Raw genomic sequence first — 7,230 nt, forward strand, 5'->3', positions numbered from 1 at the left:
GAAGAAACATATGATCTTAATCCTTTATTTATCGAGGAACCTCCAGACCCCGATAACCCGACACAGGTAGTAAAGGTAAATTCTCTCTATAGAAATGATAAAGCTGAAATCCCTCCTACTAAAATTGCTAGTCAATGCTTGGATGAGTTTGATAATTTTATGTTTAAGCAAGAAGACTTCAATGCTTATTTTCGTAGACAATTAAAACAAGATGTTGATATGATTAAATACTTGGGTGATTATATGGCTAATATTAGAGGTGAACTTAAACTTGTTAGCAAACATGCTTCTATGGTTACCACTCAAGAAGAACAAGTACTTAAAGCTCAAAAGGAATTGCTCAATGAGATGAATAGTAAGAAAAATGATTATGTTGTTAAAGTGGCTACTAGAACTGGTAGAATGACTCAGGAACCTTTGTATCCTGAAGGCCACCCTAAGAGAATTGAGCAAGATTCTCAAAGAAATAAAATTGATGCACCTAGTTCTTCTAAAAAGAAGAAAAAGAAAAATGATAGAACTATGCAAACTTCTAGTGAACCTATTACTGAACCACCTGATAATCCAAATGATATCTCTATGTCCGATGTTGAAACACAATCTGGCAATGAACATGAACCTAATGAAAATGTTAATGATGATGTTGATAATGATTCTCAACCTAGTAATGATAATGATGTAGAAATTGAACCTGTTGTTGATCTTGATAACCCACAATCAAAGAATCAACGTTATGATAAGAAAGACTTTGTTGCTAGGAAACATTGTAAAGAAAAAGAGCCTTGGGTTCATAAACCCATGCCTTTTCCTCCCAAACCATCCAAGAAAAAGGATGATGATGATTTCGAGCGCATTGCTGAAATGATTAGACCTATATTTTTGCGTATGCGATTGACTGATATGCTCAAAATGAATCCTTATGCTAAATACATGAAAGATATTGTTATAAATAAAAGAAAGATACCAGAAGATGAAATTTCCATGATGCTTGCTAATTATACTTTTAAGGGTGGAATACCAAAGAAACTTGGAGATCCAGGAGTATCCACTATACCATGCTCCATTAAAAGAAACTATGTTAAAACTGCTTTATGTGATCTTGGAGCCGGTGTTAGTGTTATGCCTCTCTCTTTATATTGTAGACTTGACTTCAATAAGTTGACACCTACTGAAATATCTTTGCAAATGGCTGATAAATCAACTGCTATACCTGTCGGTATTTGTGAGGATGTGCCTATTGTGGTTGCAAACGTTACTATTTTAACGGACTTTGTTATTCTTGATATTCCCGAGGATGATAGTATGTCTATTATTCTTGGAAGACCTTTTCTTAATACTGCCGGGGCTGTTATTGATTGCAACAAAGGCAATGTCACTTTTCATGTTAATGGTAATGTGCATACGGTACACTTTCCGAGGAAACAACCTCAAGTTCATAGTATCAATTCTATCAGAAAAATTCCATCGATTATATTTGGAGGGTTTGAATTTTTTCTTCCTACTGTCAAGAAGAAATATGATATACTTATTATTGGGGATGTGCATATCCCCGTTGAGGTAACCTAGTGTTATTCGAAATTTCTCCGGTTTCATGTTAATCGGAATGAGTTTGTTAACAAGACTTGATCAACCTTGTTAGTGGATTCCTTTTGATGAGCATGAGATGGATGAAACTAGAAGCACAACCTTCTGTACCTCTCTATACTTTCTGTTATTTAGTTGAAATAAAATAAAAATAAATATTTGTCTGTCTGTTATCTTATTATCCGTGCAATATAAAAATACCTCAAAAATAAAAGTTCTCCAAATGCCCTGAAAATTAAATATGATTTTTCTAGAATATTTGAGGATTTATGGAACAAAGAACACACCAGGGGGGCCAACCACCTTGCCACGAGGGTGGAGGGCGCGCCCACTCCCCTAGGGTGTGCCCCCTGCCTCGTGGGCCCACGGTGACCCTCCTCCACTTATTACTGCACCCATTCTCTTCTTCTTCCTCCCACAAACACGAAAAACCAACTCAAGCACGAGTTCCAGCCCTCTTTGCTGCCATTTTCGATCTCCTTGCTCAAAGCACCTCCGACAAAACTGCTTGGGGAGATTGTTCCTTGGTATGTGACTCCTCCATTGGCCCAATTAGTTTTTGTTCCAGTGCTTTATTCATTGCAAATTTTTGCTGCTTAGGTGACCCTGTTCTTGAGCTTGCATGTCAAATTTATATGGTCAAAAGTAGTTTTGATGCATGATATAGGCCCTAGGCACTTGTAGGAGTAGTTGCTATCAATATTATTGAGTTTTGTTTACTTTTATTTTGAAGTTACTAAAAAATTTCAGAATTTTTCAGAGGAAGAAATATGTTTAGGAAAATGTTCCAAGGTGGTTCTTCAAGGAAGCAAGGACCCAGGCTTGCAATGCGTGATGCTGATGAAGAGCCACCAAGAGATGCTCCAGTGCGTCCTTGTGAGTGGCCTTCTGAAAATTTTATGGATCAAGCGGGAATTAAAGAAGAATTTAATGCATATTTGCGTAATGCCGGTCTTGAGGACTTTGAGGCAAACAATTGCCCCCAGTATCATGATCTCACAAGCTCTTTTGTGAGGAGGTTTGAGTATTCATCTTCGCGTAATTCTCCTTCAGTCATGTTTGATCTATATGACAAATCTTATACCATGGACATAGAGGATTTCACTTTTGCTTGCACACTTCCACAATGGGGTAGTGTTAGGGATCCCCCTAAATCTGAATTTAGAAACTTTTTTGCTAGTATAACTATAGGGGAATCTAGAGATATAACGCAAGCTACCATAGGGAGCATTCACTTTCCTGCTATACATTATTTTGCTCTCTTCATAGGTAGGTGCATAAATGCTAAGGATGAAGCATGTCACATGTGTGTCCCTGACCTTAGCATTCTCAGGAGTGTTGTGTCAGGAGACCAATCTTATCATATGGGAGCCATTGTAGCTCGTAGGTTGCATCATAATGGATAATGAAGATTTCTTTGGAGGAATTTATGCAACCCGCTTAGCTAAATTTCTTGAGATAGACGTTCGTGAAGGAGACATGGAGTTGCCTCCTACTTATTTGGATTTTGATTCTATGGTTTCTCACCATTTTGTCGAGAGGAATGAATCACCTCTCCAGTACCGACTAATCTTTGACAGACATCGTGATGTCCGTATTACTCTCCCTGCTCCTGATTTCTTTAATTATCAGGAAAGAGGAGGATATACTATTACCAGAGAGGAGGCAGATGAGTACGAGAGGAGAGCGGAGGCCGCTCGTCGCCGCACTACAGCTCAGGAGGCGATAGCCGCTGCATCGCAGTACGACCCCAACTATTATTATGGATATCAGCCAGGCCAGCCATGGCCATAGACCAACTTAGGCCAAAAGCCTAAGCTTAGGGGAGTACGTATTTCTCACCGACATTACATTTATGCTCACACACACTCATTGCTAGATGTCAATGCTCATACTTTTTCATTGTATCATCCATGCTAGTTTATTTCCTTTTATGCTTTCTTCTTGTGTGTTTAATAAACCTTAAGAAAAAAACAAAAAAAATTAGTTGTAGCTTTTAATTAATTTACTTTCCATGCTTGTAGTAGTAATTAAAAATAAAACCCAAAAATATTTCTTGTTCTTCTTTTGCTTGTTGGGAGCTTTCCCATGTAAATAGTTTTATTTCTTTTCTTTTCTTTGGGGGTCAGTAGGAGAAGACCATGATTAAATTGTTGAAGTGGCTCTTATATGCTTTATTGTTGATTTAACCAAGAGCCCATATTGCTTTGTCTTCTCCTGTTTATTGAATGCTCGCAGATTCCAGCTTAGTCCAATGCACATGCACTCTTATTATTATTCACATCGTTCGGTCATGCAAGTGAAAGGCAATTATGATGATATGTGACGGACTGACTGAGATGAGAAAAGCTGGTATGAACTCGACCTCTTTTGTTTTTTGTAAATATGATGAGTTCATCATTCTTGATTCAGCTTGTTATGAATAAACATGTTTGCAATGACAATTAGAGATCATAGTTGCTTGTGCCATGCTTGATTAGCTATGAGTTATAATGGTTTACCTTGCGTGCCAACATGCTATTAAAATGGTTATGATGTGGTATGATAGGGTGGTATCCTCCTCTGAATGATTTAAGTGACTTGACTTGGCACATGTTCACGCATGTAGTTGAAACAAATCAACATAGCCTTCACGATATTTATGTTCATGGTGGATTATATCCTACTCATTCTTGCATCCAATGTTTATTAATTTTAATGCATGTACATGGCTGTTGTCGCTCTCTAGTTGGTCGCTTCCCAGTCTTTTGCTAGCCTTCACTTGTACTAAGCGGGAATACTGCTTGTGCATCCAACTCCTTAAACCCCAAAGTTATTCCAGATGAGTCCACTATACCTTCCTATATGCGGTATCTACCTGCCGTTCCAAGTAAATTTGTATGTGCCAAACTCTAAACCTTTAAATAATCATCCTGTTTTGTATGCTCGAATAGCTCATGTATCAACTAGGGATGTCTGTATCTTCCATGTTAGGCGGGTTATTCTCAAGAGGAGTGGACTCCGCTCCTCACTCACGAGATAAATGGCTGGTCACCGGGATGCCCAGTCCCATGCTTTATGCAAACTAAATCAAAATAATTGCAAACAAAACTCCCCCTGGGACCTGATGTATGTTGGAGGCACTCGTTGTTTCGAGCAAGCCATGGATTGATGTTTGTTGGTGGAGGGGGAGTATAAACTTTACCATTCTATTTGAGAACCGCCTATAATGTGTGTAGCATGGAAGATATCGCCATCTCTTGGTTGTTATGTTGACAATGAAAGTATACCTCTCAAAATATTATTCACCTCTATTTCAAAACCAAGCTCTGGCACCTCTACAAATCCCTGCTTCCCTCTGCGAAGGGCCTATCTATTTACTTTTATGTTGAGTCATCATCCTCTTATTAAAAAGCACTAGCTGGAGAGCGCAGCTGTCATTTGCATTCATTACTGTTAATTTATATTGGGTGTGACTATGATTGGATCTCTTTTACCATGAATTACAATGTCTAGTCAGTCCTTGATCTTTAAAGGTGCTCTGCATTTATGTTTTGCGGTCTCAGAAAGGGCTAGCAAGATACCATCTTGTTATATCATATTATGATTGTTTTGAGAAAGTGTTGTCATCCGAGATTTATTATTATGGCTTGCTAGTTCATTATGCTATTGATATGGGTAATCATGAGACCTGAGAATTATTGCAAATGTGGTTAGTTATAATCTTTGCTGAAAACTTGAATTCTAGCTTGATATATTTATAACAACAAGAGCAAACAGAGTTTGTAAAAGTTTTTCTTTATTTCTTTCAGTTTGTCAACTGAATTGCTTGAGGACAAGCAAGGGTTTAAGCTTGGGGGAGTTGATACGTCTCCGTCATATCTACTTTTCCAAACACTTTTGCCCTTGTTTTGGACTCTAACTTGTATGATTTGAATGGAACTAACCCGGACTAATGCTGTTTTCAGCAGAGTTGCCATGATGTTGTTTTATGTGCAGAAAAGAAAAGTTCTCGGAATGACCTGAAATTCCGCGGAATATCTTACAATAAATAATAAAAAAATCCTCGCCAAAGATGAAGACTAGGGGGCCCACACCCTTGCCACGAGGGTGGGGGGCACGCCCTCCCTAGGGCGCGCCCCCTACCTCGTGGGCCCCCTGGAGACCTCCCAACTCCAACTCCAACTCTATATTGCTTTCGGGGAGAAAAAAATAAAAGAGAAGATTTCATTGCGTTTTACGATACGGAGCCGCCGCCAAGCCCTAAAACCTCTCGGGAGGGCTGATCTAGAGTGCGTCCGGGGCTCCGGAGAGGGGGATTCGTCGCCGTCGTCATCATCAACCATCCTCCATCAGCAATTTCATGATGCTCACCGCCGTGCGTGAGTAATTCCATCATAGGCTTGCTGGACGGTGATGGGTTGGGTGAGATTTATCATGTAATCGAGTTAGTTTTGTTAGGGTTTGATCCCTAGTATCCACTATGTTCTGAGATTGATGTTGCTATGACTTTGCTATGCTTAATGCTTGTCACTAGGGCCCGAGTGCCATGATTTCAGATCCGAACCTATTATGTTTTCATCAATATATGAGAGTTCTTGATCCTATCTTCCAAGTCTGTAGTCACCTATTATGTGTTATGATCCGTTAACCCCGAAGTGACAATAATCGGGATACTTACCGGTGATGACCATAGTTTGAGGAGTTCATGTATTCACTATGTGCTAATGCTTTGTTCGGGTTCTCTATTAAAAGGAGGCCTTAATATCCCTTAGTTTCCATTAGGACCCCGCTGCCACGGGAGGGTAGGACAAAAGATGTCATGCAAGTTCTTTTCCATAAGCACGTATGACTATATTCGGAATACATGCCTACATTAGATTGATGAATTGGAGCTAGTTCTGTGTCACCCTATGTTATGACTGTTACATGATGAACCACATCTGGCATAATTATCCATCACTGATCCGATGCCTACGAGCTTTCCATATACTGGTTTACGCTTATTTACTTTCCCGTTGCTATTGTTACAATCACTACAAAATACCAAAAACATTACTTTGCTTTCGTTACTCTTTTGTTACCGTTACCATCACTATTGTATTACTTTGCTACTAAACACTCTACTGCAGATACTAAGTTTCCAGGTGTGGTTGAATTGACAACTCAGCTGCTAATACTTGAGAATATTATTTGGCTCCCCTTGTGTCGAATCAATAAATTTGGGTTGAATACTCTACCCTCGAAAGCTGTTGCGATCCCCTATACTTGTGGGTTATCACTCGTCGACTTCGACGTCCCCCACATCCGTCTGTCGTACAATGCCATCCTCGGGTACCCAGCATTAGCCAAATTCATGGCAGTAACCCACCATGGCTACAACGTCGTCAAGATGCCCGGAAGCGGCGGAATCATCACGTCCCCTGTGAAGAAAGAGATGCGGTGTGCTCCCTCGAGCACACCTTCCAAGCCAAAAAAATCGAAGACCCTGACAGCGGGGGCACACAGTACCCTCCTGAGGCCACTCCCAAGAAGAAGAAGCAACTACACCGCATAGGGACTTAGGGGAATGGCGCCTCTAGCGGTGCCACATCAGGATCGGCGCCCACACCTGGGGCGCCTCTCTCCCTTGCATAGGAAGGCGCGCCCAGCGCCCTCGTTGGGCAG

This window comes from Triticum dicoccoides, chromosome 7A (genome assembly GCF_002162155.2).
Source record: "Triticum dicoccoides isolate Atlit2015 ecotype Zavitan chromosome 7A, WEW_v2.0, whole genome shotgun sequence".
In the NCBI taxonomy this organism is placed as follows: Eukaryota; Viridiplantae; Streptophyta; class Magnoliopsida; order Poales; family Poaceae; genus Triticum; species Triticum dicoccoides.